Source organism: Rana temporaria, chromosome 13 (assembly GCF_905171775.1).
Source record: "Rana temporaria chromosome 13, aRanTem1.1, whole genome shotgun sequence".
NCBI classification, from domain to species: Eukaryota; Metazoa; Chordata; class Amphibia; order Anura; family Ranidae; genus Rana; species Rana temporaria.
In genome coordinates, this window is record NC_053501.1 from 117,836,944 (window position 1) to 117,858,327 (window position 21,384).

General features: G+C 45.1%; 1 protein-coding gene across 4 annotated transcripts in view; it reads left to right on the top strand.

Moving 5' to 3' along the window:
- SEMA4A (semaphorin 4A) overlaps positions 1-21,384 on the top strand; it is a 106,451-nt gene that overhangs the window by 25,573 nt on the left and 59,494 nt on the right. The window lies entirely within an intron of this gene.

Here is a 21,384-nt window from a genome sequence, read left to right on the forward strand (position 1 = left end):
TTTATTTTTGTGTGAATAAAAAAAAAAAATCTAAGAAAAATAAAATTATATATATATATATATATATATATATATATATATATATATATATATATATATATATATATATATATATATATATATTATATTATATTATATATAATTTTATTTTTCTTAGATTTTTTTATTATTCACACAAAAATAAATAAAAAATGTAAGAAAAATTATATGTATATATAAAAAATATATTTTTATATATATATATATATATATATATATATATTGGGGCAGATCCACAAAGAAATTACGCCGGCGTATCTACTGATACGCCGGCGTAATTTCAAATTTCCCGCGTCGTATCTTTGTTTTGTATCCACAAAACAAAGATACGACGGCATCTCGGATGGATCCGACAGGCGTACGTCTTAGTACGCCGTCGGATCCTAGGTGCAATATTTTGGCGGCCGCTAGGTGGCGTTTCCGTCGAAATCCGCGTTGAGTATGCAAATTAGCTATTTACAGCGATCCACGAACGGCGCATTTTTTTTCCGTCATTTGCGTTCGGCTTTTTTCCGGCGTATAGTTAAAGCTGCTATACTGAGGCGTACTCAATGTTAAGTATGGCCGTCCTTCCCGCGTACAATTTTGATTTTTTTTAAGTCGTTTGCGTAAGTCGTTCACGAATAGGAATTTGCGTAGAATGACGTCACCGTCGTAAGCATTGGCGGGTTTACTTTCGAGCATGCGCACTGGGATACCCCCAGGGACGGCGCATGCGCAGTTCCAAAAAAAAACGTTGTTTACGTCGGGTCACGACGTATTAACATAAAACACGCCCCCATTAGATCCATTTGAATTCCGCGCCCTTACGCCGCGAGAGATACGCTACGCCGCCGTAACTTATGGCGTGGATTCTTTGTGGAAAAAAAAAAAAGATAAGTTACAGCGGCGTAGCGTATCTTAGATACGCTGCGCCCGGCGCAGATGTATGTGGATCTGCCCCATTGTATGTGTGTGTGTGTGTGTGTGTGTGTGTATATATATACCATATACCATATATATACCGTATATAATTTTTTTTTTTTTATTGTGTGAAATTAAATAAAAAATAATAAAATTTATAAAAATAAAATTTGTATTATTTTTATAGAGATATATATATATATGTTTTTTTCTTCTTACATTTAAAAAAATATATATTTTGTGTGTGTGTGTGTGTGTGTGTGTATATATATATATTCAATTTTATTTTAACTTTTTTTACATTTTTATCTTTTATTACATTTTTTCACACAGACCACTTTGCCTAGACTGAGATGTCCTCAGTCTGCTGCAGGCAGGAGGAAGCGTTTCCTCAGTCCCCCCCCCCCCCTTCCCCAGTGATCAAACTGTATATAGTAACTTTGTAGCAAGTCATGCTTTTAATAATTAATTGTATCATTATTTTAACATCCTGCTTTTTGATTGGCTCGGGGTCCTCCTTTAATATCCTCCTGTAAATCTCAGCTGGCGGTCTCGTGTTGCGGGGAAGGGAAGTATTAATCCCCCCCCCCCCCCCAGGTGATCGCTTTGGCGTGCCGTTCGGACGTCTCCGCGCCTCCTGCCTTTGATGTAGGACGCCGGCGAGGAAATTGACGTGGAAATGTACGACGGGATCAAAGGAGTGACTGGAAGTGTCTTCCTGTCCGATGTCCGCTCTGCGGCGGGATTTCTTTCCTTTGCCAATTTTACGATCCCCTCCGGGTCACATGGGGCCAGATTCTCGTATAATGGCCTAAAGTTGCGGCGGCGTAACGTATCTGATTTACGTTACGCCGCCACCGCAAGTTTTACGGGCAAGTGCTTGATTCACAAAGCACTTGCCTGTAAAGTTGCGGCGGCGTAACGTAAATCCCCCGGCGCAAGCCCGCCTACTTCAAATGATCCGGGTAGGGGGCGTGGATCATTTAAATTAGGCGCGTTCCCGCACCGAACGTACTGCGCATGCGCCGTCCCTAAAATTTCCCGACGTGCATTGCGCTAAATGACGTCGCAAGGACGTCATTGGTTTCGACGTGAACGTAAATGGCATCCGGCGCCATTCACGGACGACTTACGCAAACAACGTAAATTTTCAAATTTTGATGCGGGAACGACGGCCATACTTAACATTGACTGCGCCTCATATACCCATGGGCAACTTTACGCGTCGCAAATCTAACGGAAACGTCGTAAGTTCACTGCGTCGGCCGGGCGTACGTTCGGGAATTCGCGTATCTCGCTCATTTGCATACTCGACGGGGAAAACGACATCGGCGACACCTAGCGGCGAAAAAAAAATTGCATTTAAGATCCGACTGCGTAAGAGCCTTACGCCTGTCGGATCTAATGGTTATCTATGCATAACCTGATTCTATGAATCAGGCGCATAGATACGACGGGCGGACTCAGAGATACGACGGCGTATCTCTTTTGAGAATCTGGCCCTCGGTCTCTGTATCGGCCCCCCATGGTTGGAAGTGGGGCCACCAGTACTGGGGGGTAGTCCCATACTGGCCGCTGATTCCCCAATGGGTCAGCAGGGGGGCCCGGGTCCTTACAGGGGCTGCCTGTGGGTGGCCCAATGCAGCATCCATGGCTCAGTTTGGGGACTCCTTCCGGCCAGTGTTGGGGCCCAAGCCAGCTCCCTCTTCATAACGTGGGATGGCCATGAATGGACAGTGTATAGGCAGTTCTCTCATACTGGCCGGCGGGGGGGGGAGGGGGGGCTGAACCTGTGGGCAGCCCCAGTGCAGCATTCATGACTTGGTTTAGGGACTACTGCCGGCCAGTGTTGGGGCCCAAGCCAGTTTCTTCTTTTATAACCTGGGATGGGCATGAATGAGTTGTGATGGATCATTGGAAGTGGGGGCGTATAGGCAGTACTCTCATACCGAATCCTGGCCTCAACAGGTCAGCAGGGGGGGCCTGACCCGTTAGTGGCCACCTTTTTGGGCAGCCTTAGTGCAACCTCTACAGCTTGGTTCAGGGACTTCTGCCGGCTAGCGCTGGGGCCCAAGCTGGTTTCTTCTTCATAGCCTGGGATGGCTATGAATGGACAGGTGTGCAAATGTCTACAAAATAATAGTTGTGATGGATCGTTGAAAGAGGTGAGGGGGGGGTATAGGCAGTATTCCCATACTGGATCCTGGCCATAACAGGTCAGTAGGAGGGCCTGACCCAGCAAAGGCTACATGTGGGCAGCCCCAGTAGAGCATTTACAGCTTGGTTTTGGGATTCCTGCCGGCCAGCGTTGGGGCCCAAGGCGGTTTCTTCCTCATAGCCTGGGATACTGGTTCCTGATCATAACAGGTCAGCAGGGGGAGCCCTGACCCATTAGAAGCCACCTGTGGGCAGCCCAAGTGCAGCATCTATAGCTTGTTTTGGGGACTTCTGCCGGCCAGCGTTGGGACGACCCAAGATGGTTTCTTCTTCTAATAGCTGTGAATGATCGTTGGAAGTGGGGCCACTGATGGGGGGGGGGGTGTACAGGCGGTACTCCCATACCGGTTCCTGGCCATTACAGGTCAGCAGGGGGAGCCCTGACCTGTTAGAAGCCACCTGTGGGCAGCCCCAGTGCAGCATCTACGGCTTGGTTTTGGGATTTCTGCCGGCCAGCGTTGGGGCCCATGCCGATTTCTTCTTCATAGCCTGGGATGGGCATGGATGGACAGTTGTGCAAATGTCTACAGAATAATAGCTGTGATTGTGAATGATCGTTGAAAGTGGGGCCACTGATGGGGGTGTATAGGCAGTACTCGCATGCGGGTTCCTGGCCATAACAGGTCAGTAGGGGGAGCCCTGACCCATTAGAAGCCACCTGTGGGCAGCCCAAGTGCAGCATCTATAGCTTGTTTTGGGGACTTCTGCCGGCCAGCGTTGGGACGACCCAAGATGGTTTCTTCTTCTAATAGCTGTGAATGATCGTTGGAAGTGGGGCCACTGATGGGGGGGGGGGGGTGTACAGGCAGTACTCCCATACCAGTTCCTGTCCATTACAGGTCAGCAGGGGGAGCCCTGACCTGTTAGAAGCCACCTGTGGGCAGCCCCAGTGCAGCATCTACGGCTTGGTTTTGGGATTTCTGCCGGCCAGCGTTGGGGCCCATGCCGATTTCTTCTTCATAGCCTGGGATGGGCATGGATGGACAGTTGTGCAAATGTCTACAGAATAATAGCTGTGATTGTGAATAATCGTTGAAAGTGGGGCCACTGATGGGGGTGTATAGGCAGTACTCGCATGCCGGTTCCTGTCCATTACAGGTCAGTAGGTGGGAGCCCTGACCTGTTAGAAGCCACCTGTGGGCAGCCCCAGTGCAGCATCTATGGCTTGGTTTGGGGACTTCTGCCGGCCAGCGTTGGGACGACCCAAGATGGTTTCTTCTTCTAATAGCTGTGAATGATCGTTGGAAGTGGGGCCACTGATGGGGGGGGGGGTGTATGGGCAGTACTCCCATACCAGTTCCTGTCCATTACAGGTCAGTAGGTGGGAGCCCTGTCCTGTTAGAAGCCACCTGTGGGCAGCCCCAGTGCAGCATCTATGGCTTGGTTTGGGGACTTCTGCCGGCCAGCGTTGGGTCCCAAGATGGTTACTTTTTCTAATAGCTGTGAATGATCGTTGGAAGTGGGGCCACTGAGGGGGGGGGGTGTATAGGAAGTATTCCCATACCGGATCCTGGCCATAAAAGGTCAGTAGGAGGGCCTGACCCAGCAGAGGCTACCTGTGGGCAGCCCCAGTAGAGCATCTACGGCTTGGTTTTGTGATTCCTGCCGGCCAGCGTTGGGGCCCAAGCCGGTTTCTTCTAATAGCTGTGAATGATCGTTGGAAGTGGGGCCACTGATGGGTGGGGGTGTATATGCAGTACTCCCATACTGGATCCTGGCCATTACAGGTCAGTGGGGGAGCCCTGACCCGTTAGAGGCCACCTGTGGGCAGCCCCAGTGCAGCATCTATAGCTTGCTTTGGGGACTTCTGCCGGCCAGCGTTGGGGCCCAAACTGGCTCCATTTTCATAGCCTGGGGTGGGATGACGGGAATTATGTTTAGATTTGTGGGGGCCAAGTATGGCACGGACTGTGGTGCAGTCACTGTGCACTGACCGATTTTGGAGGGGGGGAATAAGGGAGAGGGGCGGAGCATAACTCATCCAATGGTATTGTTGGAGGAGGGGGAGTTGGGTAGCCGCCATTAATGAGTCGCCATATTGTGCAGTGACTAATCTGAACTTTTCGCATCAGTGATTGATCCTAAATATGAAATGTGACAGCCAACGACCCCTCACCCCCCCCCCATTTGTACCCCTTTAAACGTCCTTATTTTGGAGAAATCGCACTTCCTGCCCTTGTGATTGGCTGTTGGTAAGCTTAGTGTCTTTGGCTGTTAATCAGCCAGGGGGGGGGGGGGAAGCTTCACTTCTCCAGGGGTTGCCGAGATGCCGGTTGTGTTCGCCACACGATGACCATGTGACGATTGGCATGCAGACCCCCCATAGAGGAGTTACTGTATTGCTCGGCCCCTGTATCTGCGGGACAGAAGCGGGTAAGAATCTACCACAGAAGACTGGTAATCTATTGACAGGAGTGGAATTTCTCACCTGACACCCCCCCCCCCTCCCCCACACACACACCATCTTCACTTCTCGTCAGTTCTGGGAATCAAACCTTTTACCCGACCGAGCCGTACTCTGTGGTCGGGGGGCCCTTTAAGAAATTACGATGAAAGGTGATGTGTTAGATGTACAGCGAACAGAAAAAGCGAAGAGAGACTTCACACTTCCCCCGCGCCCCCCCCTTACCGCCGCGCTTCAGTTCCCTCCCCTGGTGGCTGCGCAGGAACCCGCCGCCGGGGCTCGCCGCAAACCTGATTTCCTGTATCTCTGCAGAAGCTGCGCTGCAAAGTGATGCTCTTAAAGGGCCAGCGACCCACCCTTGAGAAAGTGATGGGGCTTTACAGTTATCAATGTTTCAGGAGATGAATGAAGATCATTTGAAACGTTCTCAGAGCCAATCGGGGCAAAGTAACAGGTTCTCTTAAATAGTCCCCGCCCACTTCTTAGTACCTGTGCTCTAAAGTGGAACCCCGGGTAGATAAAAAGGAAACAAAACCATGACTACATCACTCAATGTATTTTTTACCTGATGACCCGGTCCTCCGCCTCGTGCATTACCTGTAAAGCAGAGCTCAGGGCCCTGATGACGTCTGCTGACAAAACGCGTTGGGCAGGACTTTGGGGATACAAAACCATGACTACATTATTCAATGTATTTTTTACCTGATGACCCGGTCCTCCGCCTCGTGCATTACCTGTAAAGCAGAGCTCAGGGCCCTGATGACGTCTGCTGACAAAACGCGCTGGACAGGACTTTGGGGACACAAAACCAAACCATGACTACATTATTCAATGTATCTTTTACCTGATGACCCAATACTCCGCCTCGTGCTTTACCTGTACAGGAGAGCTCAGGCCCCTGATGACGTCTGTTGACGAAACACTTTGATCGGGACTTTGTCACACGTCTCTTACAGTGTTTGGAGTGCAGGTGGATTGGTTTTTTTTTGGTTTCTTTTTCAGTGCCCGACCATTTTTATTTCTTGCAAGTTCAATTTTACTTGTTTATTCATTATTATTCAATGTATTTTTTTACCTGATGACCCGGTACTCCGCCTCTCGCATTACCTGCACAGCAGAGCTCAGTCTCTCAGGCCCCTGATGACGTCTGCTGATGAAACACCTTGGACAGGACTTTGGGGACACAAAACAAAACTATGACTACGGCACTTAATGTATTTTTTTACCTGATGACCCGGTACTCCGCCTCGTGCATTACCTGTAAAGCAGAGCTCAGGGCCCTGATGACGTCTGCTGACAAAACGCGTTGGACAGGACTTTGGGGACACAAAACAAAACCATGACTACATTATTCAATGTATTTTTTTTACCTGATGACCCGGTACTCCGCCTCTTGCATTACCTGCACAGCAGAGCTCAGTCTCTCAGGCCCCTGATGACGTCTGCTGACAAAACGCGTTGGACAGGACTTTGGGGGACACAAAACAAAACCATGACTACATCATTTAATGTATCTTTTACCTGATGACCTGTTCCTCCGCCTCGTGCTTTACCTGTACAGGAGAGCTCAGGCTCTGAGGCCCCTGATGACGTCTGTTGACGAAACACGTTGATCGGGACTTTGTCACACGTCTCTTACGGTGTTTGGAGTGCAGGTGGATCGTTTTTTTTTGTTTCTTTTTCAGTGCCCGACCATTTTTATTTGTTGCAAGTTCAATTTTACTTGTTTATTCATTATTATTCAATGTATTTTTTTTACCTGATGACCCGGTACTCCTCCTCTTGCATTACCTGCACAGCAGAGCTCAGGCTCTTAGGCCCCTGCTGAGTTCTGCTGACGAAACACGTTGGACAGGACTTTGGGGACACGAAACAAAACCATGACTACGGTACTTAATTTATTTTTTACCTGATGACCCGGTACTCCGCCTCGTGCATTTCCTGTACAGCAGAGCTCGGGCCCCTGATGACGTCTGCTGACAAAACACGTTGGACAGGACGTTGGGGACACAAAACAAAACCATGACTAACATTATTCAATGCATTTTTTTACCTGATGACCCGGTACTCCGCCTCGTGCATTACCTGTACAGGAGAGCTCAGGCTCTCAGGCCCCTGACGACGTCTGTTGACGAAACACGTTGATCGGGACTTTGTCACACATCTCTTACGGTGTTTGGAGTGCAGGTGGATCGTTTTTTTTTTGTTTCTTTTTCAGTGCCCGACCATTTTTATTTGTTGCAAGTTTAATTTTACTTGTTTATTCATTAAATGTATTATACTACACCCGGGGGGGGGGGGGGCTTCTCCAAAGAACCAGTTTAGACCCCTCCTCAGACTTTAGGGGGGCCGAACTGTGCCAAGTGGGAATAGAAAATGTCCTGTTGTCAGTGGGAGGAATGGTGCCCCATTGTTGGTGTCAGTGGCTCATACTTAGTGTCACATCTTTTCACTTTCAGTTGTGTTGTTTTCCACTGCTGGTTACTCTGCGACGGCAGAATATGATTCGACGCCGCTGGTTTTCCTCTGCTGGTTACTCTGCGATGGCGGAATATGATTGGACGCCGCTGGTTTTCCTCTGCTGGTTACTCTGCGATGGCAGAATATGATTGGACGCCGCTGGTTTTCCGCTGCTGGTTATTCTGCGATGGCAGCATATGATTGGGCGCCGCTGGTTTTCCACTGCTGGTTACTCTGCGATGGCGGCATATGATTGGACGCCGCTGGTTTTCCTCTGCTGGTTACTCTGCGATGGTGGCATATGATTGGGCGCCGCTGGTTTTCCTCTGCTGGTTACTCTGCGATGGCGGCATATGATTGGACGCTGCTGGTTTTCCACTGCTGATTACTCTGCGATGGCGGCATATGATTGGACGCTGCTGGTTTTCCACTGCTGATTACTCTGCGATGGCGGCATATGATTGGACGCTGCTGGTTTTCCACTGCTGATTACTCTGCGATGGCGGCATATGATTGGACGCCGCTGGTTTTCCTCTGCTGGTTACTCTGCGACGGCGACATATGATTGGGCGCTGCTGGTTTTCCTCTGCTGGTTACTCTGCGATGGCGGCATATAATTGGATGTATGAGATTCCTGTTTTTTCCCACTCTGATCGGTAACAGTGACAGGTTCTCTTTATTGCAGGCCGCTGTGTCAGACTCCTCGCAGATCTGTGAACCGCGCCAAGCTTTTTGTGCCGGGGAACTAATTGCCCCGCGCGCCTCACTTCCTGTCCTCTAATGGAGGCGCTCAGGAAAGTGTCCGGCTCTCCGCTAATTAGGAGGATGTAATCAGAGCGGGGGAGGGGCAAAATCCGCTCATTGTGGCTGGAATTAGATTGTAAGCTCTTCAGGTCAGAGTAACATCATTAGCTTCCTTTGTACGGGTTGTGTGATGGAAGGGCGACTTCTGTATTCCTGGAAGTGACCAATCGCTGCGCAGGGAACGGCGATTCACCGCAATCACCCATATTACTGGGAGGGAAAGAGGACCTGTCATCAGGTTTATGTGCAGCATGCTGAGCCATGTGTCAGTGTGACCCCCCCCTCCCCCCTCCACAGATCACAGGACTCCCCCCCTGATAATCTCTTCATCTGCTTCCCTCTCCAGAAGGACGGCGCCATCTTTGTTCAGGCATCTTCCATTGTCACCAGACTGAGATGCCGACTCAGAGATGATAAAAATCATGTAAATTCCAGTGCGTGTTCACAAATGTCTGACACAGGCCAGCCCCTGCTGCAGCCTCTCACCTACGATGTACAGTCTGATCACTGGGGGGGGGGGGGGCGGGAGACTGAGGAAATGCCTCCTCCTGCCTGCAGCAGACTGATGACCTCATCTCAGCCTAGGCACAGTCATTGGACTGGAGTTCCAGGCCGGCTTTATAATGATGAGAGGCGGAGCTCTTCTATACAATGATATGTTGCTGTATATTGTGACACGTCATGGAGACTCGGAATGTTAATGACGGGTCCTCTTTAATTATAAACCCGGAATACAGCCGTGTGCGATTGGTGACTACGGGAGGCATGCAATAAAATGTGTGTGTGTGTGTATATACAAGATTTTGTATTATATATATATATATATATATATATATATATATATATATATATATATATATATATATATATTACACACACAAAATATATATTTTTTTAAATGTAAGAAAAAAATATAAATATATATATATATATATATATATATATATATATATATATATATATATATATATATTTATTTATATAGCTATAAAAATAATATACATTTTTATAAATTTTATTATTTTTTATTTAATTTCACACAATAAAACATTTTATTTTTTTGTGTGAAAAAAATAAGAAATTAAAAAGAAATGTAATAAAATGTATGTATGTATGTATGTATGTATGTATGTATGTATGTATGTATGTATGTGTGTGTGTGTGTGTGTGTGTGTATGTATGTATGTATGTATGTGTGTGTGTGTGTGTGTGTGTGTGTGTATGTATGTATGTATGTATGTGTGTGTGTGTGTGTGTATGTATGTATGTATATTTTTTTTTTTTTTTGTATATACTTATCAATTTTTTTATATATATCTATAAGTATATACAATTTTATATATTCAAAAAATTCATTTATACAAAAAATAAATATATAAATACTTGCACACACATACATTTATTTATTTATTTATTTATATATATATATATATATATATATATATATATATATATATATATATATATATATATAAATAATGGTATCAATATTTTTTTTTATCAATTTATATATATTTATTTATATAAAATGTATATATTTATTTTTTGTATATATAAAATTGTATATACTTATCAATTTTTTTATATATATATTTATAAGTATATACAATTTTATATATACAAAAAATAAATAAATATATAATTAGGGCTGTGCAAATTAACTTTTAATGAATCGATTAATCTTTAATATTTTTGATCGATTTAAAACTCTTTTGATTGGTACTCACCCCTCCGCCAGCTTCCGGGCCTTCAGGGAGTTCCGTCGGAGATCCGGTGACGTCACGGAACACCGGCGGGGCTTGCCGTGTCCATCTGAAGGGCTCCTTTGCTGTGCCTTCCTATCTGCATGCCGGCGGGACCTTCCTATCTGCCACACGCATATGCCCCGTACACACCATCACTTTATGTGATGGAAAAAAATGACGTTTTTAAAAACGTCACTTTAATTGACCGTGTGTGGGGGGAAAACGTCGTTTTATGTCTTCTTAAAAAACGACCAAAAAAAAAATTGAAGCATGCTTCAATTTTATGTGTCGTTTATCAAAACGTCAACTTTTGCTTCACAGAAATTGACCGTGTGTAGCAAAAAAACGTCGTTTAAAACGACGTTTTTTCACCCGCGCATGCCCAGAAGCTACTTATGAAGCAAGCTTCAATGGAAAAACGTGGGGAACGTAACCTCGCTTTGCTAGAACATTGTGAGAAAAACGATGGTGTGTAGGCAACTTCGTCTTTGAAAATTGAAGTTTCAAAAACGTCATTTTTTACTTCACAGAAAATGTCGTTTTTTTTCATCACATAAAGTGATGGTGTGTATGCGGCAAAAGGCTGTTACACTTCCCTCCTATCAACCTGGGATTCTACAACCATCCACTGGGAGTTGTGATCGTTCCCTTCACGGGACATCCAAATGCCGACGGACTGATGTTAACCTCTCCCCATCTGGATTCAGCAGTGGTATCGTTGTACACATTTTTATACCAGTATCATACTTAGCTACATGTTTTTATCACTGCTTTTGTGCCGACGGACTGATGTTAAGTTCTCCTCATCTGGATTCAGCAGTGGTATCGTTGTACACATTTTTATACCAGTATCATACTTAGCTACATGTTTTTATCACTGCTTTTGTGCCGACGGACTGATGTTAAGTTCTCCTCATCTGGATTCAGCAGTGATATCGTTGTACACATTTTTATACCAGTATCATACTTAGCTACATGTTTTTATCACTGCTTTTGTGCCGACGGACTGATGTTAAGTTCTCCTCATCTGGATTCAGCAGTGGTATCGTTGTACACATTTTTATACCAGTATCATACTTAGCTACATGTTTTTATCACTGCTTTTGTGCCGACGGACTGATGTTAAGTTCTCCTCATCTGGATTCAGCAGTGGTATCGTTGTACACATTTTTATACCAGTATCATACTTGGCTACATGTTTTTATGACTGCTTTTGGTACCGTTTGGTATTACTCGCACCATTTTTACAGTTTATGTAGCAACATCGATTTTATCTCCAGTGCAATATTTATTTGGTTACCTACTTGAAGACTATAAAAGTTTTAATGCTATTCCCTTCGGGCGCTGCCTTTGTGTGTTTTTTGTATCCTGCTCTCCAATTTTCCAGTGGTTGGGAATCGGCCTGCAAGGAGATCAGCTAAAAGTAGTTGGATCTGTATGTGCGTTAGAATTAATCGAAAGTAGTTGATTAATCGATTAAAAAAATAACCGATTAATCGAACACAAAAAATTTGATCAGTAACAGCCCTAATATATATATATATATATATATATATATATATATATATATATATATATATATATATATATATATATATATATATATATATATATATATATATATATATAAATATATTTATTTTTTGTGTATATAAAATTGTATATGCTTATAAATTTTTTTATATATAAAATGTGTGTGTGTAAGTATTCATTTTATACTAATATATATATATATATATATATATATATATATATTATTATTATTTTTCATTATATATATTATATATAGTATATAATATGTAATATAAAATTAATACTTACACACACACACACACACACATTTTATTTATATATATATATATATATACAGTACAGACCAAAAGTTTGGACACCCCTTCTCATTCAAAGAGTTTTCTTTATTTTCATGACTATGAAAATTGTAGATTCACAATGAAGGCATCAAAACTAAATATAAAAATAAATAAAATATATTTCATATTCTAGGTTCTTCAAAGTAGCCACCTTTTTGCTTTGATTACTGCTTGGCACACTCTTGGCATTCTATTGATGAGCTACAAGAGGTAGTCACCTGGCGCAGCGCCCCATCACTTCTCCTTCTTGGGCAAATAGCCCTTCCCCCGCCTGGAGGTGTGTTTGGGGTCATTGTCCTGATGGATGGAATAGCGTGCCGCTGCAAGATGCTGTGGTAGCCATGCTGGTTCAGTATGCCTTCAATTTTGATTAAATCCCCAACAGTGTCACCAGCAAAGCACCCCCACACCATCACACCTCCTCCTCCATGCTTCACGGTGGGAACCAGGCATGTAGAGTCCATCCGTTCACCTTTTCTGCGTCGCACAAAGACACGGGGGTTGGAACCAAAGATCTCAAGTTTGGACTCATCAGACCAAAGCACAGATTTCCACTGGTCTAATGTCCATCCCTTGTGTTCTTTATCCCAAACAAGTCTCTTCTGCTTGTTGCCTTTCTTTAGCAGTGGTTTCCTAGCAGATATTCTACCATGAAGGCCTGATTCACACCGTCTCCTCCTAAGGCCCCATACACACGATAGAATCCATCCGCAGATAAATCCCAGCAAATGGGTTTCAGCGGATAGATCCTATGGTGTGTACACGCCAGCGGATCTTTTTCCGCGGATATATCTCCCCTGGGATGGATTCCAGCAGATAAATATTTGCTGACATGCCAAACAAATCTATCCGCTGGAATCCATCCCAACGGATGGATCCGCTGGTCTGTACAGACTCACCGGATCCATCCGTCCGAAGGGATCCCCCGCATGTGTCGTAATGATTCGACGCATGCGTGGAATTCCTTATATGACAGCGTCGCGCACGTCGCCGCGTCATAATCGCGGCGACGGCGCGACACGTCATCGCCAGAGGATTTCGGCGTGGATTTCAATGCGATGGTGTGTACACGCCATCGCATAGAAATCTGCTGAAATCCTCGAGAGGATTTATCCGCGGAAACGGTCCGCTGGACCGTACCTGCGGATAAATCCTCCCGTGTGTATGGGGCCTCACAGTTCTAGAGATGTGTCTGCTGCAAAAGGTGGAAGAACCTAGAATATGAAATATATTTTCAGTTGTTTCACACTTTTTTGTTATGTATAATTCCACATGTGTTACTTCATAGTTTTCATGCCTTCAGTGTGAATCTACAATTTTCATAGTCATGGAAATAAAGAAAACTCTTTGAATGAGAAGGGGTGTCCAAACTTTGGCCCAGTACTGTATATAAAAATGTATGTGTAAGTATTCATTTATATATATATTTTTGTATATAGAAATTGTATATACTTATCATTTTTTTATATATATTTATAAGTATATACAATTTTATATATTCAAAAAATAAATATATAAATATATATAAATATATATATATATATATATATATATATAAAATTGTGTCTGTGTATATGTGTGTGTCATTTTTTTTTTATCTCTGGGTCGGGAATCTATATTCAGTGCTGTATCCCCCCCTCCCCCAGCACAGGAAGTCCCCTCACTATCTGATTGGGTGATTAGTACATCCTGTCCACACATTTAACTCTTTCCCTCCCGGAGAAGAATGTTGTTAGTTTGTTCGATAATCTTGAAGTTTATTCTGTTATATTTTGCCTTCTCTGGCTCTCCCCCCCCCCCCCCCCATCTCCTTCTCTATTACACGGAACCTTTCCCTTTTCACTACATTTCTTATTTTATACCCGGTGATGTCACCGTCAGGTCTGTGTGCTTCTCTATGCAATGCAGGTAGATCACGGCTGGTGGGAGGGGCTTCCTGATTACATCACAGCACCCGCCCTCAGCACTCCCCTCAAGAGCCCTCAGCCCAGATGCAAACAGTGGGAGGAGTTATCCAAATATAAAAGCACCATGACGGGCGGGTATCAGTCTGGAGGAGTGGGCGTTGCTAGGCGGGACTGTGCCTGCGATTCCGGGACACGGCATGATGAGGACTGAGGTCCGAAATACGGGACTGTCCCCGCGATTCCGGGACACGGCATGGTGGGGACTGAGGTCCAATATACGGGACTGTCCCTGCGATTCCGGGACACGGCATGGTGAGGACTGAGGTCCAATATACGGGACTGTCCCTGCGATTCCGGGATTTCTGAAATAATTACTCCCTGCCATATATGGCCAGACAGAGATCGTCTTTTCTGTCCCCGGGAATGATACAGAACATTCTGTACAGAGAACATTCCGGAGATTCTACAGACCCGGGGACGGCGCATTCCCAAAGGGGATACAATGGCGACCTTTAATATTCCGAGATTCCAGATGACGCATCCGATGAGCACCATTCCTCCCACTGACACCAATGATGGGACGCTATTCCTCCCACTGACACCAATGATGGGCCGCTATTCCTCCCACTGACACCAATGATGGGCCGCTATTCCTCCCACTGACACCAATGATGGGACACTATTCCTCCCACTGACACCAATGATGGGACACTATTCCTCCCACTGACACCAATGATGGGCCGCTATTCCTCCCACTGACACCAATGATGGGCCGCTATTCCTCCCACTGACACCAATGATGGGACACTATTCCCCCCACTGACACCAATGATGGGACACTATTCCTCCCACTGATACCAATGATGGGACACTATTCCTCCCACTGACACCAATGATGGGACACTATTCCTCCCATTGACACCAATGATGGGACACTATTCCTCCCACTGACACCAATGATGGGCCGCTATTCCTCCCACTGACACCAATGATGGGACACTATTCCCCCCACTGACACCAATGATGGGACACTATTCCTCCCACTGATACCAATGATGGGACACTATTCCTCCCACTGACACCAATGATGGGACACTATTCCTCCCACTGACACCAATGATGGGACACTATTCCCCCCACTGACACCAATGATGGGACACTATTCCTCCCACTGATACCAATGATGGGACACTATTCCTCCCACTGACACCAATGATGGGCCGCTATTCCTCCCACTGACACCAATGATGGGACACTATTCCCCCCACTGATACCAATGATGGGACACTATTCCTCCCACTGACACCAATGATGGGCCGCTATTCCTCCCACTGACACCAATGATGGGACACTATTCCCCCCACTGACACCAATGATGGGGCACTATTCCTCCCACTGATACCAATGATGGGACACTATTCCTCCCACTGATACCAATGATGGGACACTATTCCTCCCACTGACACCAATGATGGGCCGCTATTCCTCCCACTGACACCAATGATGGGACGCTATTCCCCCCACTGACACCAATGGTGGGACACTATTCCTCCCACTGACACCAATGATGGGACACTATTCCTCCCACTGATACCAATGATGGGACACTATTCCTCCCACTGACACCAATGATGGGACACTATTCCTCCCATTGACACCAATGATGGGACACTATTCCTCCCACTGACACCAATGATGGGACACTATTCCTCCCACTGACACCAATGATGGGACACTATTCCTCCCATTGACACCAATGATGGGACACTATTCCTCCCATTGACACCAATGATGGGACACTATTCCTCCCACTGACACCAATGATGGGTCACTATTCCTCCCACTGACACCAATGATGGGACACTATTCCTCCCACTGATACCAATGATGGGACACTATTCCTCCCACTGAAACCAATGATAGGACACTATTCCTCCCACTGACACCAATGATGGGACACTATTCCCCCCACTGACACCAATGATGGGACACTATTCCTCCCACTGACACCAATGATGGGACACTATTCCTCCCACTGACACCAATGATGGGACACTATTCCTCCCACTGACACCAATGATGGGACACTATTCCTCCCACTGACACCAATGATGGGACACTATTCCTCCCACTGACACCAATGATGGGACACTATTCCTCCCACTGACACCAATGATGGGACACTATTCCTCCCACTGATACCAATGATGGGACACTATTCCTCCCACTGACACCAATGATTAGGTATCTATTTACTTGGCGTAACATCATATTTAATATTTTACCAAACAATTGAGTTTTATATATATATATTCCAAAGTAAGTACACCCCTCAGTCACATTTTTGTCAATTTTTTATTCTATCTTTTTATGTGGAAAAAAAAAAAAGATTTTATTTTTTATATACTTTATTTTATTGATGACATTTTTTAACAAAAAGTGAAAAAAAAGTAAAGTAAAAAAAAAATGGCGGCCTCCAGTAATAATTAATTAAACGGCCCTTGGCTGACATTCCGCGTTTTGGTCCCCCGGTGTCGGTTCTCCGCAGGGGGGCGTCCATCAGACACAGCTGGAGTTTCGCTGCCTCAATGCTCCTCCCCCAAAAACGTAGCCTCAGGTGAGGGCAGAGAGCGGAGGATGGGGGTCGTTATGCCCCCCCCCCCCCCCCCCCCCCCCCCCAGAACCTGGCAGAAAGGATGCTTTGTACTGTCCCTGCGATTCCCGGGAAACGGCATGATGAGGACTGAGGTCCAAGATACGGGACTGCCCCTGCGATTCCGGGACACAAGCGCGGGCTCGCGGCAGCGCAGAGAAAGGAATTGTACCGTCACGGTGACCCGTGCGATCGTCACATTCTCTGTTTACATTAATGTTTATTCTGAGCCCGGAAATCCCGTAACGATCGCTCCAAACAGGTTCCACCGCTTCCACACATCTGACCTTCTGAACTCGTCACCCATTTCTTTTTATTTGTTCTCCTCGGCGGCCCACGGCGCAACTGCCTGACTCACGCACCTGTCTGCCGCGTTCCTCTGAGCTGGCCCATGTGCACGCGTTTCTGCCATTAGTAAGCCGCTGCCACCTTGGCCCAGGTGACCGATCCGTGTCTCCACCTCCCAGCACTGGCAGAGTTCCTGTTAACTCTTCACTGGGCATTGTGCACTGGCGGCTGGTGATCAAAATTTTTGCAGCCACTGTGCCCATCAAAAGCAGCCACTGTGCCCATTAATTGACGCCACTGTACCATCAAGTGCAGCCACTGTGCCCATCAATTGCCGCCACTGTGCCCATCAATTGCCGCCACTGTGCCCATCAATTGCCGCCACTGTGCCCATCAATTGCTGCCACTGTGCCCATCAATTGCTGCCACTGTGCCCATCAATTGCTGCCACTGTGCCCATCAAATGCAGCCACTGTGCCCATCAATTGCCTCCACTGTGCCCATCAATTGTCTCCACTGTGCCCATCAATTGCCTCCACTGTGCCCATCAAACGCAGCCACTGTGCCCATCAAGCACAGCCACTGTGCCCATTAAACGCAGCCACTGTGCCCATCAAACGCAGCCACTGTGCCCATAAATTGCCGCCACTGTGCCCATCAAGCGCAGCCACTGTGTCCATTAAACGCAGCCACTGTGCCCATCAAGCGCAGCCACTCTGTCCATCAAACGCAGCCACTCTGTCCGTCAAACGCAGCCACTGTGCCCGTCAAGCGCAGCCACTGTGCCCATCAAGCGCAGCCACTGTGCCCATCAAACGCAGCCACTGTGCCCATCAAACGCAGCCACTGTGCCCATCAAGCGCAGCCACTGTGCCCATCAAGCGCAGCCACTGTGCCCATCAAGCGCAGCCACTGTGCCCATCAAGCGCAGCCACTGTGCCCATCAAACGCAGCCACTGTGCCCATCAAACGCAGCCACTGTACCCATCAAACGCAGCCACTGTGCCCATTAATTGCAGCCACTGTGCCCATCAAACGCCGCCACTGTGACCATAAATTGCCACTACTGTGCACATCAAATGCTGCCAGTGTGCATCCCCCGCCCGCCGGCACTTACCGTGTCTCGCTTGGGCAGCGGGTCACAGCCGCGGTGTCCTCCACGCTCCTCTATGTCTTGTCCCGTCCTCTCTTCCCATCCTCTGCTACGATTGGAAGCCCCTTATGAATGCACCGCCACTGGCCGTTGTGGAGACCTAGAATGGGTCTGATTGGCCGGTTTCCTGCGCTCTCGCGGAGGAGCAGGGCGGAGTCGCTGAGCCAGTCGATGGGATTTTCTTAAAATAATGTGGAAGCCATTGGATGGGCCGGTCTTATTTATTTGTATAATGAAGATTGATACATCTTTGTGAAAGTTACATTGTATACTGAAAAAGAAACAACGCATAATGCGATCGCATGGAGAAAAATAACCGCGACTTTGTACAAGCCGGCCGCACGCTGTACAGCCCTTGTTCACGCCAAGGCGATCGATTTCATTGTGCAACTTGACAGTTCAAAAATCGCATGACAAATCGCACCCTGTCTTCCGCAGCTGAACCGATCGGGTCGCTGCGACTTTGAAACCGCACTACTTTTCTGCAATTTAATTGCGACTTGCATTGATGAAATCGCCGATCCAAATCGCACTGATCGGCGGCTTTGAAATCGTGTCATTGAAAGTTTCATCATTTTTTGATTAGAGGTTTTTTTCAGCTTTTTCATCCACTTTTTTATTTTTATTTTTTTAAGGGGTTAAAGGTTATGGTTTGGGGTGAATTCAATTTATTCACTTGTATATTTATTCTGTTTAAGTTAGAGTTTAGGATTTGGGATTAATATTAGGATTAGGGGTCAATGTTAGGGTTAGGATTAGGAATAGGGCTTAATATTAGGGTTAGGATTAGGGGTCAATATTAGGGGTTAGGATTAGAGTTAGGGGTTAATGTTGGGTATTAGGATTATGAGTTGCTGGGGTTAGGGGTCAATATTTGGTTTTGGGGTCAATATTGGGGTTAGGGGTTAATGTTAGGATTAGGGGTTATTGGGGTTAAGGGTCAATGTTAGATTTAGGAGTCATTGTTAGAGTTAGGGGTCGATATTGGGGTTAGTGGTTAGGATTACAGTTGAGGGTTAGGATTACAGGTTACTAATAGGGTTAGGGGTCAAGGTTATGGTTAGGAATAGGGCTTAATGTTAGGGGCTTGGATTGTGGATTTATATTGGGGTTAGGGGTTAGGATTTGGGGTTAATATTAGGATTATGGGTCAACGTTGGGGTCAATATTAGGGTTAGGGGTTATTGTTCCAGGTTGAGATTAGGGGTTATTGGGGTTAGGGATCAATATTAGGGGTTATTTGGGTTAGGATTAGAGTTAGGAGTTAATGTTGGGTATTAGGATTATGGGTTGCTGGTGTTAGGGTAAATATTGGGGTTAGGATTAGAGTTGGGGGTTAATGTTAGGTATTAGGATTAGGGGTCAATATTAGGTTTAAGGGTTAATGTTAGCATTAGGAGACGAAATTGGGGTTAGGGGTTAGGATTAGAGTTAGGGGTTATTGGGGGTCAATATTAGGGGTTATTGGGGTTAGGATTAGAGTTAGGGGTTATTGGGGTTAGGATTAGAGTTCGGAGTTAATGTTGGGTATTAGGATTATGAGTTGCTGGGGTTAGGGGTCAATTTTAGGTTTTGGGGTCAATATTGGGGTTAGGATTTGAGTTGGGGGTTAATGTTAGGATTAGGGGTTATTGGGGTTAAGGGTCAATATTAGGTTTAGGAGTTATTGTTAGAGTTAGGGGTCGATATTAGGGTTAGGTGTTAGGATTACAGTTGAGGGTTAGGATTACAGGTTACTAATAGGGTTAGGGGTCAATGTTAGGGTTAGGAATGGGGCTTAATGGTAGGGGTTTATATTAGGGTTAGGTGTCAATATTAGAGTTAGGGGGCAATATTAGGGTTAGGATTTGGGGTTAATATTAGGATTATGTGTCAACGTTGGGGTCAGGGGTCAATATTGGGGTTAGGGGTTATTGTTCCAGGTTGAGATTAGGGGTTATTGGGGTTAGGGATCAATATTAGGGGTTGTTAGGATTAGAGTTAGGGGTTAATGTTGGGTATTAGGATTATGGGTTGCTGGTGTTAGTGTAAATATTGGGGTTAGGGGTCAATATTGGGGTTAGGATTAGAGTTGGGGGTTAATGTTAGGTATTAGGGGTTATTGGGGTTAGGGGTCAATATTAGGTTTAAGGGTTAATGTTAGCGTTAGGCGACGATATTGGGGTTAGTGGTTGGGATTAGAGTTAGGTGTTAGGACTATGGGTTACTATTAGGGTTAGGGGTCAATGTTAGGATTAGGAATAGGGTTTAATGTTATGATTATGGGTTAATATTAGGGTTGGGGTTAGGATTAGGGGTCAATGTTGGGGTTAGGTGTCAATTTTAGGGCTAGGGGTTAGGATTAGAGTTAGGAGTTATTGTTAGGGGTTAAGATTAGGGGTTAGGATTAGAGTTAGAAGTTCATGTTGGGTATTAGGTTTAGGGGTTAATGTTTGAGCTAGGGGTCGATATTAGGGTTAGTGGTTAGGATTACAGGTTACTATTTGGGTTAGGGGTTAATAGTAGGGTTAGAGGTTAGGATTTGGGTTAATATAATTTATTATCATTACTATTTATATTGTTTTATAATAATATTATTAATAATAATAATAATAATAATAATATTATTTATTATTATTGTTAGTATTTTTTATTATCATTAGTAGTATTTTTTATTTAATTATTTGTATTATTTAATTTGTATTAATTATAGTAGTAATTGTATTATATATTATATTTTATTATTGTTATTATTATTATTACTTGTATTTTCATGATATATTGTTTTATTAATAATAATAATAAAAGCAAAGTGGCCACGTAAAGAGTAACTTCTCACGAATACGATTAAATCTTTGGATCGAATTTAGAAAAAATGTAATTGACGCGTCGGCGGTAAACTTTAATTTTTTAAATTTTTTTGAGACGCTTGTCTCTTTTTTTTTCTTCTATAAATGTTGC